Source organism: Hyperolius riggenbachi, chromosome 1 (genome assembly GCF_040937935.1).
Source record: "Hyperolius riggenbachi isolate aHypRig1 chromosome 1, aHypRig1.pri, whole genome shotgun sequence".
Lineage (NCBI taxonomy): Eukaryota > Metazoa > Chordata > Amphibia > Anura > Hyperoliidae > Hyperolius > Hyperolius riggenbachi.
The window spans coordinates 133,960,507-133,985,273 of NC_090646.1; the positions used below are offsets into that span (position 1 = coordinate 133,960,507).

The 24,767-nt window shown below is 42.9% G+C and overlaps 1 long non-coding RNA gene across 2 annotated transcripts in view; it reads left to right on the forward strand.

Annotated features, from left to right (window-relative positions):
- LOC137546263 (uncharacterized) overlaps positions 1-18,851 on the forward strand; it is a 41,013-nt gene extending 22,162 nt beyond the window's left edge. The window contains exons 2-6 of one of the 2 annotated variants that reach the window (XR_011026206.1): positions 387-477; positions 4,030-4,257; positions 8,559-8,731; positions 16,637-16,708; positions 18,769-18,851. This is a non-coding gene — a long non-coding RNA (uncharacterized lncRNA). Of the gene's footprint in view, positions 1-386; positions 478-4,029; positions 4,258-8,558; positions 8,732-9,144; positions 9,897-16,636; positions 16,709-18,768 lie in introns of those variants that run through there. The other variant, XR_011026207.1, reaches the window with a different exon arrangement.
- The last annotated feature ends 5,916 nt before the right edge of the window (positions 18,852-24,767 follow it).

Consider the following 24,767-nt stretch of genomic DNA (forward strand, 5'->3'; position numbering starts at 1 on the left):
GTTGTTCAATAATAAAATTATTCCTCAAAAATACAACTTGCCTAATAATTCTGCACTCCCTGTATGACAAAATGGGGAAAACTTCAAGGGGGCGTGTGTGTGTGTGTGTGTGTGTGTGTGTGTGTGTGTGTGTGTGTGTGTGTGTGTGTGTGTGTGTGTGTGTGTGTGTGTGTGTGTGTGTGTGTGTGTGTGTGTGTGTGTGTGTGTGTGTGTGTGTGTGTGTGTGTGTGTGTGTGTGTGTGTGTGTGTGTGTGTGTGTGTGTGTGTGTGTGTGTGTGTGTGTAGATTTCTTCATTTTATGTTGATTGATAAATTGCTTTAGTTTCGTGAGACTGAGTTACTTATACTGACATTACTTAGAGCTCCATTTTTTTTTTTCTTTTAAGACTTATCTACCTGAAGAAGTGGCTTCAGGCCATGAAACGCGTTGTTTTTGTCCTTAATAAAACTAAACTTTGAACGTTGTCATAATTGAAGGTAAGCTATATTTTAGGTTTGTTTTTTTTTTACACTTTAATTGGGTGCCTTCAGTCACTAGCTACATCTCAGAGAAGTGGAGTGTCTAAAAAGTAAGATGGGAAAGGGTGCACCATTTTGTAAAACACGATGGAAGTACGTCCTTTGCAAAATCCTGTTTTTACCCTGCCTCCACAACTTTCCAACCGTTTTACAAAGGGGGTGATGCCTTTATATCTGGGATAGGTCAATATGTTGCATTGCGCTATGTAATGCACTTACTGTATTTTAGTTGAATAGGGTTTTAGAAATTTCTCTACAAAAGCAGGTGATGTACGTATGTGGCTCGGTAGGCATCTAATTGATGCCAATGCCAAATATCGGTTATCAGGTGCCCAGGTGGTGAGTCGGGTGCCTGATGCAGGTGTAGTAACCGATTGATACGCTATTGGCTTTTATAGCTGTAGCTGATCAGCTACAAATAGCAGGCACCAGAGGGGGAGGTTAGATTTAGGTATTAGGAGGGATTAGGTTTAGGCCCGGTTCACATTAGCGTTCCCTGTCCGGATTTTCCTGATCTGATCCGGACCGTATACTGTACAAACGGAACGTACGTTCCGCATAGCAATGCAAAGTCTATGCAGACGTTCACACGTGTCCGTTCCGTACAGTACGGAGCCGGATCCGGACTCCGGACACCTTTCCAACATGCGCTATTTTTTGGGTCCGGATCTCCTGCCCACGCACCCGGACCGGAGCCGGACCTGAGCCTGACAGCACCATCCAGAACACAGAAACCAATGGGAAACGGAAGGCACAGAACACACAGCCTACAAAAACCTGATGTTCTACCCCACTTCCTATGCGTATCCAAGCGGCCATTTCGGATGGGGACACATGGGCCAAGCATGTCTGGAGTGGAGCAGCAGTGACAGACGTGCTGGAGCTGTTTGGCAGAATGTCGGAGGAGGAGGTGAGGCCTACAGCGGAGGAACCTGATTCTACAGGTGCACCTTCTGCTGACCCCAACATTTTTTTATTTAAATTTCACTATTTTTTTGCCCACAGATCCGGATGGCAGCCTGATGCATGCCTGATACAAACGGATCGGAACCGTACGGTTCTGATCAGGATCAGGTCCTGATCCGAACAGGATCCGGTCCGTTTACTTGCCAAAACGCAAGTGTGAACGGGGCCGTAGGCATTATGCTAGGTACACATGTTGCCATTTTCTCAAGATATACTGTCGATCCACTATTTCCAACATGTCTGACCTGATTTCTGTTCGATTTTTTTTTTTTTTTTAAAGATTTTTCATACTGTAGAAGTGGATGAAAAATCAATCGGAAATCAGATTGGACATGTTGGAAATAATCGATCTGACAGTAAATCTGTCAGAAAATTGCATTGTGTGTGGATTAGGTCTAGGCAGTAGGTGAAGGGGTTATTTTAGGCACTATGGAGGGGATTTGTTTTATCAATTAGGTGGGGGGGGGGGGCGTTTTTAGGCACTGAGGGAGGGTTCAAGTGTGAATGGGCAGCCGGTTGGTCTATAGTGACCTATCCGTAATTTAAATTACTAATATTTTTACTATCGGCAACTCCTGTGCGCCCAACTCATGCAGCGGTGGCTCTTTACCTACTCCTTTCTCCAGCCTTTAACCAGCACAAAACCTTCTCAAGTATAAACATTAACAACCTTGCATTGGACTAAGTATGTCATGCATAATAAAATGACAATGACCATTACAACTAATCTGGTTCGTCTGCAGAAGGCTGAGGATAGCAGCTCTGCTGGGACTGTCACTTGAGGGTTTCTACCAGCTAAGGAGAGCCCAGTGAATGACACTCCTGTGCTGATAAGATTAAATGTCTCCACATGCTTAAGCCTGTCTTCCTGTGTATTGAGTAGATGAGTGGAGCTCTACAAAGTGCCCCACACAGGTGCCGCAAAGGGCCAGCTACTTTGTGATATGGACTTGAGACAGGAAGTATTCTTTTTTTTCTCTGTTATACACATTCATCTAAACATCCTGTGTTATAATGACAGGATAACTGATGATAGCACAGAATATAGACAGTGCATTTGGTTTATTAGGCTTATATGCAGACAGTATGCTATAGGCAAAATCCTTCTACATATATTGTGGGATTTTTTCCACAAGAAAGATAAATGCTGTATTTTCATGCAAGAAAAGTTTGCTTAAAGACACATTTGGACTTGACTGTTAAAAAATATGTTTACTTCCCTAACTAATGAGATTTCAGATCGCGAGATTCCCACTCAAGGCAAACCGCTACAACATGTAACACATGGCAGTGTTAACTGCAAACGTGTTACATGCAGCGGTTTGCCAGCGATTAGCGATCGCGACTAGCATACATAGCACCGCTAATCGCGATCGCTCCAAAGCCGCCGCAGTGTCCATTTATTTTGCTTTTCTCAAATGCTTTTTGTATTACAACATACACTAATGAAAGCCAATCCTTCTGTCATTATAGATAAAGCCCTCTGAGCCCTGAGGAGGAACCTGGCCCCTCTTCCCACCATCTCTGTTCCCCATTGTCTCATGACAAAGCCCCTTCCCCATTTGAGCACAATGGTCAAATAAAATATAATACATGCACTCAATGATTCATATTAATAACACAGAAAAAAAAATATATCACAAACATGTTAAAGGACAACTTTATCCCCACATTTTGCCCCCGGGGATTTGGGGGTTATAAAGTCCTCGTTTTGCCGTTTTCACCTCTGCTCATAATTCTTTAAAGGGCAACTGAAGCAAGAGGGATTTGGAGGCTATCATATTTATTTACCAGTTGCCTGGCAGCCCTGCTGATCCACTGCCTCTAATACATTTAGCCACAGACCCTGAACAAGTATATTCAGATCAGGTGTTTATAAAGCCTGGTACACACCATGCAATTACTTGTCAGGTAGATGGGTCGAATAGATAATTTCCGAAAGGTCCGATCTAATTTCCGATCGTTTTTCTGATCGATTTGAATAGAAGTGATCAGAAAATCGATCAGAAAAACTATTGAAAATCCGATCAGATCTGCTAGAAATGATCTATCGACCCATCTATCTGATGGGAAATTGCATGGTGTGTACCAGGCATTATATTATTGTCAGATCTGACAAGATTTGTTGATGGTGTGATTTAGACACTACTGCAGCCGAATAGATCAGCAAAACTGCCAGGTAACTGATATTGTTTAAAAGGAAATAAATATGGCAGCCTCCACATTCTTCTCACTTTAGTTATTTACTATTTTAGGGTTTTGGTCACATGAGCAGAAATGTGGCTGCAATATGGAGCCATGAAAATGGAATGCACTAACCAGAGGAGGAAGAAGGAATGAGGACACCAAGGGGAAGAAGAAGAGGACACAATAATTTGGGGGGAAGACATCTACAAGATGCGTCTGCACTATACACACACCAGGTTCTGAATAAAACTATGTATATATGTAGATATATATATATCTATATCTACATATATACATATATATGTGTATATATAATTAACTATAGATAGATATAGATAATATATTTTTATTTTTTAGGTTTTCGATGTACGGGAGCTGATTGGTATAGATCTTGCTGGACCATTGCCTGAGAGCCTGGCTATAAATACATATTTACTACTACAGATTATTTCTCGAAGTGGCTGGAAGCATATACTCTGAAGACATAGACAGCAACAGAGATGTGTAGAAACATAATGGTTCCTATATTGACACGGTTGTCCTTCGAAAATTCTTTCCGACCAAGGGAGAGAGTTTGTAAACGAGGTTAGTAGTATATGTAGTATTGGATTCTTTTAAAGAGAGTCTGAAGCCATTAAAAACACTTCTTTTTACCTGCTATTTATCTTAAGCATTAGGAGCAGAGGTGAAACGCCACATTCCCGTAGCAGAACAAAGTCTTTATATCCCCAAATCCTGGGGCAAAATTCCACGACTTTTGCCGCGGATCTCAGCGGAGATTGACTCCAGTAGAGGCAGAACTACAAAGCAAAGCTCTGCCTCTACCTGGAAGCGATCCCTGCATTTTGCCCTGGGGATTTGGGGGGGGGGGGGGTATAAAGACCTTGTTTAGCAGCGTTTCACTTCTGCTCATAATGCTTAACCACCCTGGCGTTCTATTAAGATCGCCAGGGCGGCTGCGGGAGTGTTTTTTTTCAATAAAAAAAAAAACTATTTCATGCAGCCAACTGAAAGTTGGCTGCATGAAAGCCCACTAGAGGGTGCTCCGGATGCGTTCTTCTGATCGCCTCCGGCGGCCAGAAGTAACACGGAAGGCCGCAATGAGCAGCCTTCCGTGTTTCGCTTACCTCGTCGCCATGGCGACGAGCGGAGTGACGTCATGGACGTCAGCCGACGTCCTGACGTCAGCCGCCTCCGATCCAGATCTTAGCGCTGGCCGGAACTTTTTGTTCCGGCTACGCTGGGCTCAGGCGGCTGGGGGGGACCCTCTTTCGCCGCTGCACGCGGCGGATCACCGCGCTGCGGCGGCGAACAGGCACCACACGCGGCTGGCAAAGTGCCGGCTGCGTGTGCTGCTTTTTATTTGATGAAAATCGGCCCAGCAGGGCCTGAGCGGCAGCCTCCGGCGGTGATGGACGAGCTGAGCTCGTCCAGACCGCTCAGCTGGTTAAAGGGCAACTGAAGCAAGAGGGATATGGAGGCGACCATATTTATTTCCTTTTAAGCAATACCAGTTGCCTGGCTGTCCTGCTGATCCTCTACCTCTAATACTTTTAGCCATAAACCCTGAACAAGCATGCAGAAGATCAGGTGTTTCTGACATTATTGTTTAGATCTGAAAGATTAGCTTCATGCTTGCTTCTGGCATTATTCAGACACTAATGCATCCTAATAGACCAGCAGGACTGCCAGGCAACTGGTATTGTATAAAAGGAAATAAATATGGCAGCCTCCATATATGTGTCACTTTAGTTGTCCTTTAAGATAAATAGCAGGTAAAAATAAGTATTTATTTTCGCTTCAGACGCTCTTTAAATCTTTGCAAAAGTTGTGCACTTGAATCTGGCACAATATTGTGTGCATTTTAGATTGTGATTGGGAAAAATTCCTTGTTTTTTTTTTTCCTGGCAAAACACCTGGGCAGAGTAATAACATCACCCCCACCAATTGTTTTTTGTTTTGTTTTGTTTTTTGTTCCTTTTTACAGTTAAATTTTCATCTATGCAAAACATGAACTATTAAACGCAGTGTAAGGGCCCTTTTCCACTAGCAGTCGCTAGCGTTCGCGCTGAACGCTAGCGATTGCTGAATCGCAATTCCGCCGTTTTCCCGACGTTTGCGGCCGCGATTTTGCTATGCTATGCACTGCATAGCAAAATCGCGGGAAAAGTCGCTCCGCGGCGCCATCGCGATCAAGTAAAAAACGAATCGCGGTAGTGGAAATGACCTACTGCGATTCCTATGTTAAAAAGCAAACCGTAGCGATTGTAAAATCGCTAGCGGTTTGCGGTTTTGCGATTCAGCTAGCGCAAACGCGCTAGTGGAAAAGGGCCCTAACAGCTGCATATCATCTCCAAACAAATGGGCTAGATGAGAAGACTAATCATAGCATCAAAAGGTAATTAGAAATGTGATAATAATATGTTCATCGCAATTATACACTGGGATGTGAAGGTTTGGGCAATCTTGTTAATCGTCATGATTTTCCTGTATAAATCGTTGGTTATTGCGATAAAAAATGTCAGTTAAATATATCATATAGGAGACACACACAGTGATATTTAAGAAGAGAAATGAAGTTTATTGGATTTACAGAAAGTGTGCAATAATTATTTAAACAAAATTAGGCAGTTGCCTACATTTGGGCACCACAAAAAAGAAATTAAAGAAATTAAATCAATATTTAGTAGATCCTCCTTTTGCAGAAATGACAGCCTCTAAACGCTTCCTGTAGGTTCCAATGAGAGTCTGGATTCTGGATGAAGGTATTTTAGACCATTCCTCTAATCCGCTTTGCAAAACATCTCTCGTTCATTCAGGTTTGATACCTTCCGAGCATGGACAGCTCTCTTTAACTCACACCACACATTTTCAATTAATTTTCAGGTCTGGGGACTGAGATGGAAATTCCAGAACGTTGTACTTGTTCCTCTGCCTGAATATTTTAGTGGATTTTCAGCAGTGTTTAGGGTCGTTGTCTTGTTGAAAGATCCAGCCCTGGCGCAGATTCTGCTTTGTCACAAATTCCTGGACATTGGTCTCCAGAATCTGCTGATACTGGGTGAAATCCATGTGTCCCTCAACTTTGACAAAATTCCCAGTCCCTGCCCTAGCTACACAGCCCCACAGCATGATGGAACCACCACCATATTTTACTGTAGGTAGTAGGTGTTTTTCTTGGAGTGCTGTGTTTTTTTCCTCTGAGCATAATGCCCCTTGTTATGCCCAAATAACTCAATTTTAGATTCATCAGTCCACAGCACCTTATTCCAATATGAAGCAGGCTTGTCCAAATGTGTTTTAGCATACCTCAAGCGGCTCTGTTTGTGTTGTGGGTGGAGAAAAGGCTTCCTCTGCATCACTTGCATAGAGTGTAAAGTGTGCCGAATGGTTGAACGATGCACAGTGATTCCATCTGCAGCAAGATGATGTTATAGGTCTTTGGTGCTGGTCTGTGGGTTGACTCTGACTGTTCTCACCATTCATTGCTTCTGTCTATCCAAGATTTTTCTTGGTCTGCCACTTTGAGCCTTAACTTGAACTGAGCCTGTGGTCTTCCATTTCCTTAACCCTCCTGGCGGTAACCCCGAACGTAGTTCGGGGTAAGCCGCTCAGGAGGATTTCTCAGGCCCTGCTGGGCCGATTTGCATAATTTTTTTTTTGCTGCACGCAGCTAGCACTTTGCTAGCTGCGTGTGCACACCGATCGCTGCCGCTACCCGCCGCACCACCCCCCCAGACCCCATGCGCTGCTTGGCCAATCAGTGCCAGGCAGCGCTGAGGGGTGGATCGGGACTCCCTTTGATGTCACGACGTTGATGAAGCCCTAATGGAAATCCCATTCAGAACGGGATTTCCGGACGGGCTTGATCGCCGGATGCGATTGCAGAGGGTGGGGGGATGCTGCTGCACAGCGGCTACCATGTAGCGAGCCCTACGCTTGCTACACAATTTAAAAAAATAAAACTGCTGCGCTGCCTCCTGGCGGTTTTTAATAGACCGCCAGGAGGGTTAATATGTTCCTAACTTTGGAAACAGACAGCTGAAATCTCTGAGACAGCTTTCTGTATCCTTCCCCTAAACCATGATGGTGAACAATCTTTGGGCTTGATTCACAAAGCGGTGCTAACCTAGTTAGCACGCCTAAAGACTTTTGGGCGTGATGATCATTGCACTAAGTAGGTTAGCACCGCTTTGAGGGAAAAGTTTTGCACGCGCAAAGTCCGGTGCGCACGAAACGTTGCATAGGGTTTAATGGCGTTGCGCGCGTAAAACTTTACGTGCCTAAAACTTTACGCGCAAAACTTTGCGCGCGAGTTTATTTTATCACGCCTAAACTTAGTTTAGGCGTGATAATGGGCTTTTCACCAGCGTGCTAACAGTAAGCACGGCTTTGTGAATCAAGCCCTTTGTCTTCAGGTCATTTGAGAGTTGTTTTGAGACCCCCATGTTGCTACTCTTCAGAGAAAATTAAAGGAGGAGGGAAACTTACAATAGACCCCCTTAAATACTTTTTCTCATAATTGGATTCACCTGTGTATGTAGGTCAGAGGTCACTAAGCTTACCAAGCCAATTTGAGTTCCAATAATTAGTTCTAAAGGTTTTGGAATCAATACAATGACAACAGTGCCCAATTTTATGCACCTGCTTAATGTTATGCAAACATTTATTACACGATTTCTGTAAATCCAATAAACTTCATTTAACTTCTCAAATATCACTGTGTGTGTTTCCTATATGATATATTTCACTGACATTTTTTGCTGTAACAACCAACAATTTATACAGGAAAATCATTACGATTACCAAGGTTGCCCAAACTTTCGCATCCCACTGTATATACATATTCGATGTTGTAATAGATTTGTTTATTTTCTATTTCACAGAGCTCTGACTAAACTTGTGGCAGATTCTCCTTAATTATGGGATGATTACCATGATGCTCTGTTGTTTGACCTTTGTTCAAAAATGCATACGGTAGTAGAACCACACTATTCATGCTGATGTACGGCAGAGAAACGTCACACCCTTCACAAGTACAGTACCTACAGAATATCCAGTAAGATATGCTTAGTAACTTGCTTTAATTCATGTATACTGCTGTACATTTCTGAAAATGTTTGTTTTGCTTTCTATGGTTCCCCACTGTTTTGGATTTGATGTTCCTATATAGTCTTGCCACTTAAAGGACCACTATCGCGGTAATAATATAAAATACATGTAAACACATACGAAAAAGAAGTACATTTCTTCCAGAGTAAAATGAGCCAGAAATAAAGTTTCTCCTATGTTGCTGTCACTTACAGTAGGTAGTAGAAATCTGACAAAACTGACAGATTTTGGACTAGTCCATCTCTTAATGGGTAAACTTAAGTCTGGGAATAATAAACTCTTTATTTCTATTTCTCATTTGTTAAAAGTATAAATTAATGTATTACGAATTTACATACATGTATGTTTTTCTTTTTATAGCTTGCAAATATCATTCTGCCAGATGAAGCTTACTATTTAGGGTACCAAGTAAAAAAATTAGAACAGAAGTGAAAGCAAGAGCTCATGAGAACCAGGAAAAGGCAAAGCAAAGGCAAAATCAGGCACATACTGTATGTCTTACCAACTTAAAGAGACTCCGTAACAAAAATTGCATCCTGTTTTTTATCATCCTACATGTTCCAAAAGCTATTCTAATGTGTTCTGGCTAACTGCAGCACTTTCTACTATGACAGTCTCTGTAATAAATCAATGTATCTTTCCCCTGTCAGACTTGTCGGCCTGTGTCTGGAAGGCTGCCAAGTTCTTCAGTGTTGTGGTTCTGCTATGAACTCACCCTTTCTGGCCCCTCTATGCACACTGCCTGTGTGTTATTTAGATAAGAGAGAAGCTGCTCTAATCAGCTGGATAAATCGTCCTCTGAGCTGGCTGGGCTTTCACATACTGAGGAATTACAAACAAGGGCAAAGCTGTTTGCAGGAAGAAAAGAGCAGCCTGAAACTTCAGTGCATGGGGGAAAGAAACACACAAATGATCTCTTGAGATTCAAAAGGAATGCTGTATACAGCCTGCTTATGTATGGATGTATTTTCTATGTGTGGACATACTGTACATCAACCTACTTCCTGTTTTGGTGGCCATTTTGTTTGTTTACAAACAAACTTTTTAAAACTGTTTTTAACCACTTTTAATGCGGTGAGGAGCGGCGAAATTGTGACAGGGGGTAATAGGAGATGTCCCCTAACGCACTGGTATGTTTACTTTTGAGCGATTTTAACAATACAGATTCTCTTTAAGAAGTATCGAAAGGTTAAGTTTAATGTTGACGAGGAGATTCTATTTTTCAATAGTAAAAAGTACGAAAGAAAGGGTGGACGAATGCAGCAGGACTTTAGTGGTCCACATGTAATCTTTACTTTTGCAAATCAGTGCCCTACAAAATAAAAAGGGAGAAATCTTTAGGAACAAAGCAAATGTAAGGCAACTGAAACCATACAAGAAGCCTTGGCCGACTTCTCTGGCAATAAAGTCAACAAAAAGTCTTCAGCTTGAAGAAAAAAATCTCATGTATGAAGACAAAAAGAAACCTGCTGATGTGGCAGAAGGTGAGGAGGATAAAATACGGATTTGTGATGATTGATATGAGAAAAGCCAGGTGGCCAAGATTGCCGAAAGTAATGCATCCTTACAAGTAGAAAGTAAAGTCAAGAGTCAACAAAGAACGGCTTAATGAAAAGAGAGAAAATAACTCAAGAATGGTTGTTTGCAGTAAGAAAAAATATGATAGATGCTCAATATTTGAAAAAAGGTTATTCAAAATAATCCTCAAGAATACTGTACAACTTAGAGTAGGAATGAAAAATGGATCACCTCTCATTACATGATGAAGGTGTTGTACAGGTTGTTGTCCATGTGTAACGATTGTGGAATTCTCTCCGTGATCAGCGCACAAGGCGTGCGCTGACACGGCGGAAATCCTCCACAAGAGTATAATTTGCGGGAACCCAGCACAAGGTGCAACGCACCTGTAGAGGGAAATTCCTGTCGGCAGATGGAGCTGTGGAGTGCAGAGGAACAGATCCTCTGCCCTGCCACAGACGCCAGACAGGAATTGTACGAAGAGAAGAAACGCAGGGCAAGATAGCCCTGAAAGAGCGAGATCAAAACGACAGAGGGTATGCGTGTCCACCAATCTAGTCGCCACCCTGCGACGATGAACACACAACCAGAAAGATAAAGTGAGAAGGCAATCGCCAGAGATGGCGATTGCTGACAGTGACACAAGACCGAATAAGCACAGATGAGGAATGTATGTATGTCCACCAATCTAGCCGCCAACCTGCGACGGTGGACACACAACAGAAGAAACCAAGTGAGAACGCAATCGCAAGAAAAGCGATTGCGAAAGAGAATGAGCACAGGGACAGAATGTATGTATGTGCCCCAATCTAGTCGCCAACCCGCGACAGTGCACATACAACAGCAGATATGAAGTAGGAACGCAATCGCGAGAGAGGCGATTGCCAGAGGTGACACAAGGTTACAGCAAGGCAGAGCACGAGAGTAGCAAAGGCACAGCAAATCATACAATGAGAAGATAAGGAAAATAACAAACGCTAACTAAACGCGAACACCGCACTCATTCGCAACAGTGCACGCGTTTATGCGCGGTCTCCGCGTGTTAAGCACAACAGAGACAAGCACGCCTAACTAACCACCGACAGACAAACATGAAGCAGAGGACGCGAGCGCTTGATTAACGGTTACCTCACCGAGCCTCCAGCAAGCGACCGTAGCAGACAAGACAGATACACGAAAACAGGAATAAGTGAGAGATAGGATCCACAGCACTAGCGCAAGGCAAGTGCGATCCAGGCATAGAAACAGAGCGAGCTGGATCCACTGCTCTTTCCGCCAGAGCAAGTGCGATCCAAGTAATATAGATCAGAAGGGGCTACCAGTAACAACCGCTGTTCCGGTAAGCACCACTGACACACAGAACGATTTCCTGTTGACCACCGCTGGGACAGGACAATCGCAGCAGACTAACAAACAGATATGCAATCCTAACTGCACTAGGGAACTTGCCTAGTGCAGTCCCAGGAATTACTCTAAGCTAATCTTTAAACAATGAGCAAGGCTGACACTCCAGGAGTGTTTCACAGGACAAACACTTATGACCAGCCCAGGTCTGTGATATCACATGGTATACAGGATCTTCTCAAAAAATTAGCATATTGTGATAAAGTTCATTATTTTCTGTAATGTACTGATAAACATTATACTTTCATATATTTTAGATTTATTACACACAGCTGAAGTAGTTCAAGCCTTTTATTGTTTTAATATTGATGATTTTGGCATACAGCTCATGAAAACCCAAATTTCCTATCTCATAAAATTAGCATATTTCATCCGACCAATAAAAGAAAAGTGTTTTTAAAACAAAAAAAAGTCAACCTTCAAATAATTATGTTCAGTTATGCACTCAATACTTGGTCGGGAATGCTTTTGCAGAAATGACTGCTTCAATGCGGTGTGGCATGGAGGCAATCAGCCTGTGGCACTGCTCAGGTGTTATGGAGGCCCAGGATGCTTCGATAGTGGCCTTAAGCTCATCCAGAGTGTTGGGTCTTGCGTCTCTCAACTTTCTCTGCACAATATCCCACAGATTCTCTATGGGGTTCAGGTCAGGAGAATTGGCAGGCCAATTGAGCACAGTAATACCATGGTCAGTAAACCATTTACCAGTGATTTTGGCACTGTGAGCAGGTGCCAGGTCGTGCTGAAAAATGAAATCTTCATCTCCATAAAGCTTTTCAGCAGATGGAAGCATGAAGTGCTCCAAAATCTCCTGATAGCTAGCTGCATTGACACTGCCCTTGATAAAACACAGTGGACCAACACCAGCAGCTGACATGGCACCCCAGACCACCACTGACTGTGGGTACTTGACACTGGACTTCAGGCATTTTGGCATTTCCCTCTCCCCAGTCTTCCTCCAGACTCTGGCACCTTGATTTCCGAATGACATGCAAAAGTTGCTTTCATCCGAAAAAAGTACTTTGGACCACTGAGCAACAGTCCAGTGCTGCTTCTCTGTAGCCCAGGTCAGGTGCTTCTGCCGCTGTTTCTGGTCCAAAAGTGGGTTCATGCTTCCATCTGCTGAAAAGCTTTATGGAGATGAAGATTTCATTTTTCAGCACAACCTGGCACCTGCTTACAGTGCCAAAACCACTGGTAAATGGTTTACTGACCATGGTATTACTGTGCTCAATTGGCCTGCCAACTCTCCTGACCTGAACCCCATAGAGAATCTGTGGGATATTGTGAAGAGAAAGTTGAGAGATGCAAGACCCAACACTCGGATGAGCTTAAGGCCGCTATCGAAGCATCCTGGGCCTCCATAACACCTGAGCAGTGCCACAGGCTGATTGCCTCCATGCCACACCGCATTGAAGCAGTCATTTCTGCAAAAGCATTCCCGACCAAGTATTAAGTGCATAACTGAACATAATTATTTGAAGGTTTACTTTTTTTTTTTTTAAAAACACTTTTTTGTATTGGTCAGATGAAATATGCTAATTTTTTGAGATAGGAAATTTGGGTTTTCATGAGCTGTATGCCAAAATCATCAATATTAAAACAATAAAAGGCTTGAACTACTTCAGTTGTGTGTATTTGAATCTAAAATATATGAAAGTCTAATGTTTATCAGTACATTACAGAAAATAATGAACTTTATCACAACATGCTAATATTTTGAGAAGATCCTGTATATAGAGCAAGCCTAATAAGAATGTGGCTAGGCAATCTGCATGACAAACGTATGCAAATTCCTCAGCAGCAAGCTGCAAAACTGACAAAAGGTCTCTCTTCCAGAGACCTGCAGAATGTAGACCTGAACAGTGGCCAAAAAGCTGCCTGCCTGCACAGGCAGCCGAGAGGATCCTCACACCATGTAGGAAAAAATCGGAACTGTGCACTTAGTACAAAGTGTACTTTGAAGTAATTTTGATTATCACTTTTCCTGTTTGGTAGGAGACAGTGAAATTATACATTTCATTGTTGTGATAGTAAAACATTTACCAATGATTATCATAATATCTTATTACTTCAGGTAGGCTATAAGGATGTATGTGTACGTGGCCCTGTTAGTCTAGTAGCGAATGGCTAGGTATTTTGCCCTGTTGGCCATTGTTAGGTTTCTTTTAAATTTAGTTGTTTATCATCTGAATATATTTTTAATCGCTTATTTCACTTTTTAGTTACTAAAATTTAGTCTGATGTAGAATCCATACCATTTGAGATTAATATTGGCCCATACAAATTAGATGCCGTGACGTTTATGGCTCCTAAAGGTTTAAATTGGCTTACAGATGAGGTAATTGATTTTTACTATGGTTTCTTTTTATTACTCTACCCTATTCGAATTTGTATTTCTTTTTATCTTTCTATTTTCTCACTTTTAGTGATTGATCCATTCATATTTGTGGACATCCAAAAAAGAAAGCCATGTAATTATTTTTCCTATCATTTGGTACCTGTACACATGTATAATTTTTGGAAAATGCAATGTTTGCAAATAATTTTTTTGTTTTTGGACAATCCGTTCCTGACAGAAAGTTATACTTTGCATGTGGTATTGAAAGAAATATGTTAAATATTATAATTTTTCCCATTTTCCTGACAGAAAGTTATACTTTGCATGTGGTATTGAAAGAAATATGTTAAATATTATAATTTTTCCCATCAATTTTAAATATAGGCCCGCATAAATTCAATTTTTCTTTAAAGTTTTTTCCCCTTCTAGGTGATTTCACGTAGTTGCCTGATTTCACTAAGTAGGCATTTGGAAAGAATCCAATGTTAGTTGAAATACCAAATGCAGGATTTCAGATCTTTTTAGTGCACTTTGTTGCTTTCCATATGAAGGAGTCTCATAGTAAATTTACCATCAGGAATTTTCAGATGCAGGTAGTGCAGGATGTAGGTGTATATATTGCACTACTCAGTTTCTCGTGGACACCATTCTGAGTATTTTTTCCTTTATTGCTGTATGTGTGCTTCCTTTCTCTTTCCTCACCTGCCACCTCTCTCAGAGCACTGTTTCACTGGGCTATGACGAGGCTCTTAACCACCCTGGCGTTCTATTGAGATCGCCAGGGCGGCTGCGGGAGGTTTTTTTTTTAATTAAAAAAAAAATATTTCATGCAGCCAACTGAAAGTTGGCTGCATGAAAGCCCACTAGAGGGCGCTCCGGAGGCGTTCTTCCGATCGCCTCCGGCAAGCAGAACTAACAAGGAAGGCTGCAATGAGCAGCCTTCCTTGTTTGGCTTTCCTCGTCGCCATGGCGACGAGCGGAGTGACGTCATGGACGTCAGCCGACGTCCTGACGTCAGCCGCCTCCGATCCAGCCCTTAGCGCTGGCCGGAACTATTTGTTCCGGCTGCGCAGGGCTCGGGCGGCTGGGGGGACCCTCTTTCGCCACTGCTCGCGGCGATCAGGCAGCACACGCGGCTGGCAAAGTGCCGGCTGCGTGTGCTGCTTTTTATTTCATCAAAATCGGCCCAGCAGGGCCTGAGCGGCACCCTCTGGCGGTAATGGACGAGCTGAGCTCGTCCATACCGCTAAGGTGGTTAAGGTACCTATACATCTAGCGATGATGGGTAGATTCATCCAAGTGACAAATCTCTCTCTAATCTGATTAGGGAGAGATCTGTTGGCTGCCCATAAAGCTCTGGCCTATTCTCGATCAACTTCAGCATGAAATCTCTTGGAAATAGGCCAAGCCCGCCGTCTCATCAACACTGTCCCACTACTGTATAAATGTTACCCATGTGCATTTATACATTACCTGTCCTGTGTTGCTCACCACATGGTGCCCATCCGTCTTTGGCTTCCTCCGTTCTTCCACTAGCATATACATGCAGCCGGTGCAGAGCACGGCCATCGTGCTATTCACCGGCTGCGTGTATACCGCTAAGGGAAGAGTGGAGGCAGCTGAAGACAGATGGGAACAATGGAGGAACAGAGTGGCCCGGGAGGATAGTGAAGGAGCCAACGGCCTATCTGTGCAGAGTACGTATGTGAACTTTCTAAAAAAAATTAAAACCATCATTGGCAGTTTATGTCTTTATGTCCTAGAACAGGGGTAGGGAACCTATGGCTCAGGAGCCAGATGTGGCTCTTTTGATGGCTGCATCTGGCTCGCAGACAAATCAGTAGGGGTTGATTCACTATGCTACACTGCTCAAGCAGCGCAGCTTAGTGTGGCAGCCAAGTAAAATTTTTAAAGTAATCACACTACTGCTGTAGCATGCACTACTAACTTACTCGCGCTCCCCCTAAAACGAACAGCTGCTTTAATTGTCCCACTCTGGGCTCCGTCAGGTCCAGTGACTTTGTAGGACGAGATCCCCACACTTTGCTTGGCCCAATAGGCTGCCTGTCACTTGTCCTACAAAGTGAATCAACCCCCAAGTCAGCTAGCTAATTGTACAAGCTGTTAGTCGGCATTTCTCCTGTATGGCCCTTGGGGGAAATTGCTGATGCTGCTAAAACCCAAGAGAAGCTAAAGACGTGTCTGACATTTCCGCTGCTTGGAGGATCAACTGTATACACATCACCATGGCAACAGGGCCCTCTGCTGCACATGCGCATTGTCCCAGTTTGAAACATTGTATGGCTTTCACGGAAATACATTTTAAGATATGCGTCGTTTATGGCTCACTCAACCAAAAAGGTTCCTGACCCCTGTCCTATAAGATACTGAAGGTATAGAAAGGTTAGTAAACCATTTGTTTGGTAAACGACATAACACTGTGTCAGATTAAAGTTTTCATCATGAATGTTATAGATTGTAATCATTAAAACCATAATACGGTGAAAAAGTGTTTTTATGCCTAAAGTTAGTATTAACAACACTTCCCTGAAAAACACGATTAACTTGTTAAACTCCTAATTTCATCAGGAAATGGTTCTGCAGTTTTCATCTTCAGTGGGTACTGAGTTGTACAACGGGCACATAGACAGTTTGGGCAAGGTAATTTTTTTTCATTATACTGTTTATGAAGATGTAAATGTATTTCAGTTGAAAATAGATTTTATACAATCAATGTTGTCAGTGTACAAATTACATGTTGAAATCATTATCAAATGTGTATTTAAAAATAATGTAGAGCACTTTCATCATGGGCAAAAAGAAATTGTACCATGTACTGTACAAAGTAGATAGAGATGTATGTCACTACTGTCAAACAATTGTTTTATTTTTCATTTGTAAAAGACAGCTGATGAAAGTATCCTTTCTGTCAACTTCCATTGAATGCATTGCACACAGTTTTGGTAGAATACTTAAAGGAAACCAAAGACGCTGCAAAAGAAAGATTTGATACTTACCGGGGGCTTCCTCCAGCCCCATAAGCACCGCTAAGTCCCTCGCCGTCCTCCTGCTTTCTTCCATTCAGCCACGTTAACTGTCTAAGTCACATTACTTAGGGTTTTCTGTGCATGTGCAGACCTCATCGCATGTGCAGAAGACCCCAACTGATGCGACTTAGACAGTTACCCGATTGCGGCTGAACGGAGGCACGCAGGAGGACAGCAAGGGGCTTATGGGGCTGGAGGAAGCCTCGGGTAAGTATCAAATCTTTCTTTTGCAGCATCTCTGGCACACTTTAACCGGTTCAGCGCCGCAGTGCCGAAAATCTCATGCATCCGAGCAACGTTCACCTCCCATTCATTCGCCTATAACTTTATTGCTACTTATCACAATGAATTGATCTATATCTTGTTTTTTCCGCCACCAATTAGGCTTTCTTTGGGTGATACATTTTGCTAAGAATTATTTTTTTCTAAATCCATTTTAACAGGAAGATTAAGAAAGAAATGAAAAAAATTCATTATTTCTCAGATTTTGGCCATTATAGTTTGAAATTAATATACGCTACCGTAATTAAAACCCATGTATTTTATTTGCCTATCTGTCCCGTTGATTACACCATTTAAACGATGTCCCTATCACAATTTATGGTGCTGATATTTCATTTAGAAATAAAGGTGCATTTTTTCAATTTGCGTCCATCACTATTTATAAGCTTATGATTTTAAATAATATAATAACATACTCTCTTGACATGTATATTTAAAAAGTTTAGACCCTTGGGTAACTATTTATGTTGTTTTTATTTTTTTTTAATTGTATTTTTTTTATTTATTTTTTTTAATAAAAATGTATGTGGGTAATTTTTGGTGTGGGAGGGAAACTGCTTATTTTACATGTAAAATAAGCAAATTCTTTTAATTAAAAATGTGTGTGGGTGCAGTTTACTATTTGGCCACAAGATGGCCACAGTGAGAAAAGTCCTGGATGCGAACGATCTCGCATACAGGAACCAAAATTCAGAGGAGTTGTTTCCTGGGGGCAGAAATACCACGCTCTCTGGAGAGAAAGCGTCGGTATTTCTGCGGGGAAGTTAGATCGGTGAATGGGAATTATATTCCCATTCACTGATCGGGGGGCTAGAGGCGGGCGGCGGGTGCGCGCCCGATCGCGCGCACCACGCATTGAAAGCAGCAGTGCCTTTCTGGACGAGAAAGCTCGTCCAGAAAGGCCGAACTGGTTAAATAATATGAATATTATGTATGACAGCTGTGCTGTGAATCTTTACCCAGTTTGTACACTTTGAAAGACCAAAGTATGTACGGTATGTCAGCTGCAAAATGACACGGCCATGGCCTCCTTCTGCAAGACCCCAACTAGGTTATTAAATGAAATCTATGCAATTAATTAAAACCTGACATTCCATAAAATATTACAGAATACACAATCAAAATATTGCCATATTCTATATTTGTATTTTGTAATAAGTTATTGATTAGTACCTTTCCTCCCCCACAGATGAAATTCCCAAAAATATATTGATATGCCCTGCTAATACAGGAGGACATTGGATTTTGTTGGTATTACAAATTTTTAAATACTGTATACTTTTATATGCATTGATAAACTTATCAGATATGGCTTTATTTAGTAAATTGTATACATGAATGCAACCATTCTCTTTTTGAACAATGATTTTAATATTTCTTTTTAATTTGTAGATGATACTCCTCTCTTCAAGAGTCATAATAGTTTCTAAACCTTTTGGCAATTAAATGGTTTACCAGCAAGCTATTTTCTTCTGTTATGTATTACATTTTAATTGTTCCACTGTCAGATATATTTATTTGTCTGTTTACATTTATATTTTTGTGTAAAGTTTTATAATAAACTGACAATCTAAGCGTCCCAGTTTTGCATAGTTCTAGATTTTTTTGGAGTCTACGCTAAGAATGCACTGTCCTTCAAGGGGGGGGTTGAAGGAAAAGGCATACTTCTCGGCAGCACACGCAGCCTGTACTATGAGACTGCCATCACAAGGAGGGGGAAAGCAGTGGGATGTTAGTGCCGAAGGAGAAGGACCAGACCATCAAACGGCCCTCCAGGCCGCAGCAAACAACCACAAAGGAGAAATGAGACGAGGCCTTTGGGTAGGCCCCATGAAGGCCCAGGGTATTCAGCAGCAGTGGCAAAGTGAAAACTAGCACCGGTCAGGGTGTCAGTGTACACAGGCGCAGGCAAAAGGCTAATCAGACAGGTTCCATACTCGCTCTCCAAACCCAGCGGGGTCCCTAGAGCGTCCAGTGCTTCTAGATCCAAGCCTGGAGCCGACCCCTGAGGTATATCCAGGGAGCAAAAGAAATCTTGCAGCTCTCTGGGGTGCTTCAGGGTGGCCGACCTAGTACCCTTCTGAGCCTGCAGGTGGCAAGGGAAGCCCCAGCGATAGGTCATACTCGGAGCAGTGCTTTTCAGCGCTGCTAGATTTGGGCGCAGCCGGCGCCTCCATAGACTACACTAGGAATCATTCTTATTGAAGCGCTCAGTGAGTAACTTCGGAGCCGTCAGAAGACGGAGCCGAGGTTGCTTAAAAACATAATAATTCGGCCTCCAGCAATCGCTGGAAGCCGAATTATTTAATTCCCCCACTATCCATGGCGGCCTGGAGGGGAAATAGTAATTAATACGGCCCGGACTTGTGCAGAAACAGGATCAGCCTTCTGTATCCTGCGCCCAAGTCTACCGGCGCCGATTTCAAATGTACTCGGTCATACTTACCTCCTGTTTAGTCTACTCCTCAATCTCTCCCGTGTCCTGTTTGTCCACTGTAATCGCTGGAATTTTCTGTCCTCCATTTTAAAGGGGAACTGAAGAGACAGGTATATGGAGGCTGTCATGTTTATTTCCTTTTAGACAATACCAGTTGCCTAGCAGCCCTGCTGATCCTCTGCCTCTAATACTATTAGCCATAGCCCCTGAACAAGCATGCAGCAGATCAGGTGTTTCAGTGGTTCAGACTTATAAGTCTGATCTGACAAGACTAGCTGCATGCTTGTTTCTGGTTTTAATCAGATACTACTGCAGAGATATAGACCAGCAGGGCTGCCAGGCAACTGGTATTGATTAAAAGGAAATAAACATGACAGCCTCCATATACCTCTCTCTTCAGTTCCCCTTTAAAAATCTTAATGACCCTGTAACAGCTTCCGGGTCAGCACACTGTTAAACTGGAATATTGCCCACTTGAGCCATAGGGAAACATGGACATTACCTTGTTCATCAGTTCTCCTTTCAGTTATACCTGACATAACTGACAGCAACTGATATATTTCAGTTCTGACAAAATCTTGTCAGAACTGAAAGGGATCATTGTTAGAAGAAAAATGGTGAGCTTCTGAGAGGAACTGACAGTGAGGTTAATATGTAATATTCGTTTGCAGGTCCATTGTGTTTATTTTAAATAATTTTATTCTGTTCAGGTTCCTTTTAATAAGTCCTTAATGTAACCTTTTGCGGACTGCATGTATTAAATCCTACGCCGCATTTGTGGCTGCCTAATCCTAATGTGGCGTAGGATTTACGCCACCTGCTATTTGCGCTCCCGATGCAATCGTGCGTACCCGAGAGGGGAGATTAAGCTGTCATATGACAGCCCATCACGATTGGCTCCTGATCACGTGATCAATATGATCACTGGCGGATCGTAATGATCCCAATTGGCAGCGGGGGTCTGAGGGGAAGAAGTGGACTCACCTTCCTGATGTTCCCTCGGCGATCGTTGCTCCGCTCTGGCCGGCATCCCCATTCGCTCTGCATTAAGTGTCTGGTCCCGGCTTGATGACGTCATCAAGCCACGACCTGGAACTTAACGACAGTGCAAGCGAGGATGCTGGTCAGAGTGTAGGGGGCTAGAGCTGCTCATGGCTGGAGCCTAAGATCACCTCCCAGGGGAAGGCTGCTGGCAAAACAGGGACACCTGGCTACACTGGGGACACCATGCCTAGCTAGCCAAACTGGGGATCTGGCTGCCTGACACCCCCTCCCCCCGCATGTAAAATGGCCTGGTCCTTAAGGGGGGTTAATTATGTGCAAAAGCTGTACAAAAATATGTTTTTTGCAAAATAAATAAGAGAAATACTTGGTGCACCAGTTGATACCTTATCCACTCCTTAGCAACCACCAGATGCCTACTCACTTCCATTCATCACCAGTCAGCTTGTAACTATGCTTCCCTTCAAAAGAGTGCAGGATATGATAGGCAAGCACTCAGCAGAGATGCGTAGCTTGAACTGTCAGAGCAATCATTCTCTTCCCTTGCATGCACATGTGACTGAAAGGGGAGTGTTTAACGCTGAGTGGGACTGAGCAGGTACCTATGGGGTGCTGAGGAGGAGATCTGTTTGGTTCTTATTAATACCATCCCCTTGTTTCGAACAAAAATCTGATTAGCCTCATGCATGTTTCAAATGTGTGATTCAGACACTACTGCAGCTAGAAAGATCAACAGGATGCCAGGCAACTGGTATTGTTTAAAAGGAAATAAATATGGCAGCCTCCAAAGGTCTCTCGCATCAGGTTCCCTTTAAGGCATATCACAATGGAGTAATGTGTTGCACAAGCGGGTCGAGACGCAACCTAGGGGAAAAGTCGCATTGTGCAGTATGCTTGTGTTGTAACACATACAGTGAAGCATACAGCAAATCAAAAGTATGCTTCATTGCAAATGTAATTGCACACAATATCCGGTATCGTAAAGCATGTTTTGTGGTTTTCCACCGGATTCCATCGCACCACACCTCAAATGCCTTGATGTGAACATTTATAGCATTTGCTATGCGATTATACAATTATATTGTGCAATGCGCTGTGTGAAAGTAGCTTCAATTGACTTTTACAAGTGTTTTATACTCCCAGCAGTGTTAAAGTGGGATGGAACGTGTCAAGAACGTACCGTGAAAAAAGCAATCACAATCAGTTTTCAGATTGTGATTTAAGTTACAATTCAGATTGTATGTGTAGAGCTGAGCTCCTGGGGTTACTTCAGGAAAAGCTCTATTCTCAGATGACAAGTGTGTGTGTTTTTTTTTTTTTTTAATTACCTTGAGCAAAAAGGACATTCTTGCATCAGGCACCTCACATATAGGTGTGAATAGTGATGGTCAAGTAGATGCAAATAACTTTGAGTTGATTCTAATTTTTATGCAAATCTATGCAGCTTGAAAATGAACCAATCAAATAACCTCACCAGGATTTTGTTGGTTCATTTTCAAGCTACATAAAATACATAAATTTGCATCAGCCCGAAGTTATTTGTATCTACTTGACCATCAGTAGGCGTTAACACCAGCTTGAAATAACCATTTGGTAGTACACTGCAGAAGCAAGCTTTTAGCACAGCAGGGGGCACATACATAGTGGAGCCACTAGGACCAGATATTAAATAGCTGTATTGTATGATTTTTGCCTTTTTTAAAGATACCGTACTTGTGATCTTTATGAAAAGTGGATCATTTAACTGCTAACATCCAGCCGCACATTTCCATATTCCTTTTAAGGGGCTGATGTAAGCTGCTGCCCCATTAATACATTTCTCAGGAAAGGAATGTCACACACTATTCATGTCTGGTATTAATTAATGTGAAGAGTGACCGCCACTCAAGGAACTATAAAAGTACAAAACTTTTTCTCAATAACCAATTCCAAACCCTAGCTGATTCCCCAGACCTATTGCCTCCCCCCCATTAAAATACTGCATAGACTATCGTAACAGGAGCGCTCCTGTTTTTGGTCGCCTCCTCTTGGAATTCCTCCTCTCTGGAGCAATTCCGTCGGACCCGTACGAGCTGACCATACGGTATCCCCTACTTTTGACTCTCAAGGTGGAAGCTTGTTCCATGCAGGTAAGTGTTACCTGCTGTTTTCTTCCTGTACAAAACTGTCTCTAGTTTTTTATCTCTCTTTCGTATCTCTAGATCTAAAAAAGAAATCTTCTCCATGCTTACAGTGAAAGTGACTTAAATTCCTCCAGTTTACATTTAATCCCTCCAAGAATTCCATCAGAGTATTGTAGGGGCCCCTCCAGACGAGGAGGGCGTCGCCAATGTAACGAAGCCAGAGGGCCGCGTGCGCACCGAACACCTGCTGGCGGAAGACATCATGTCTCTCCCACGCCCCAAGATGCAAACATGCATAGGCCGGCGCGCACGCGGCCCCCATCGACGCCCCCCTCGTCTGTCGGTACATCGCCCCCTCCGGCAAAAAACAATTGTAGGTCAAAACCAACTGTAGGAGGTCAATGACCACCCGGTTTCTGTCGCCCATCCAGCCCCTGTATTGATCAAGAAAGTAGTTCACCGCCTCCACTCCAACCCTGTGGGGTATGGAGGTATACAGGGACTCGATGTCGATCCCAACCAGATAGTCAGAGTCCTCCACTTCGAAATCTTTAATCAAATTTAACAATTCTCTGGTATCCCTAACAAAGGAAGGCAATTCTTCCACCAAACCTTTCAAGTTCTCGTCAATAAGTGTCCCGATTTTTTTCCAGCGGGCCATCGATTGCTGCCACAATGGGGCGGCCTGGAGGACGCTCCTTGTTTTTATGTATCTTTGGGATTAAATGCAAAACTGGTATCTTATAATGATCCGATTTCATAAATTGATACTCACTAGCGGAAATTGCTCCTTGTGACAGAGCTATATTCAGGATTTTATCTCTTTTTTTGATGATATCTGGAAAGGGATTCTCCCTTAATTTAACATAAGTCTCATTACAATCTAGTTGTCGATTCATCTCTTCAAAATAAGCCTCTTTGCTCCATAGGACAATATTGCCCCCCTTGTCACTCCCCCTGATGATAATGTCATCAGCCTCCTTAAGTTCAAGCAAAGCCTGTCTCTCCCGTGGGGAAAGATTATCAAAACAACTACCCCCAATAAAGTTTTCCTAGATCTCTTCCGACCAGATCGGAGAAGATCTGTACACTTTTATTCATGGAGAGTAGAGCACTCCTGTTACGATAGTCTATGCAGTATTTTAATGGGGGGGAGGCAATAGGTCTGGGGAATCAGCTAGAGTTTGGAATTGGTTATTGAGAAATAAAGTTTTGTACTTTAATAGTTCCTTGAGTGGCGGTCACTCTTTTTTGTGCTATTTAAATTGATTTGGAGACCTACCTTCCCCTTAATCGGGTGAACTAATGTATTAAGGACTTGTGCACCGGATTATACTATATTTGATTAATTAATGTGATCCATATTCTTGAGTTTTGAGTTTGCGATTATTATTTGCGTGAAATAATTGTGGCCCGATATATAAAAATGTTACACATTTGGGATTCAAGGTTCCCTCCAAAATAAAGGGACGCCCCAGCTGTCCCTGGGTTCCGCCCTCAAGACCTCAATCGTACATAAGGAACAGGCTGAAATGTACCGTATATACTCGCAAGCAAGCCGAATTTTTGACCCCCCAAAAGTGGGCAAAAAGTTGGGGGGTCGGCTTGCTTGCGAGTCTCGTTTTGGAAGGCCGCCTCCCCCCCGCCCTGTGTTCGCCGCCGCTATTATTAGCTTACTGTGCGGCTTCCTCTATTCCCCTCTCCGTCTCCCGGCATGTAAATAGTTCACAGCAGCTCACTCCACGGCGGCTGCTGTGTGATGACAGAAAGCTGTAGCCAGAGCGGCTTCCTGTACGGGCGATGTGTATCGCCGTTACTATGGAAACCAC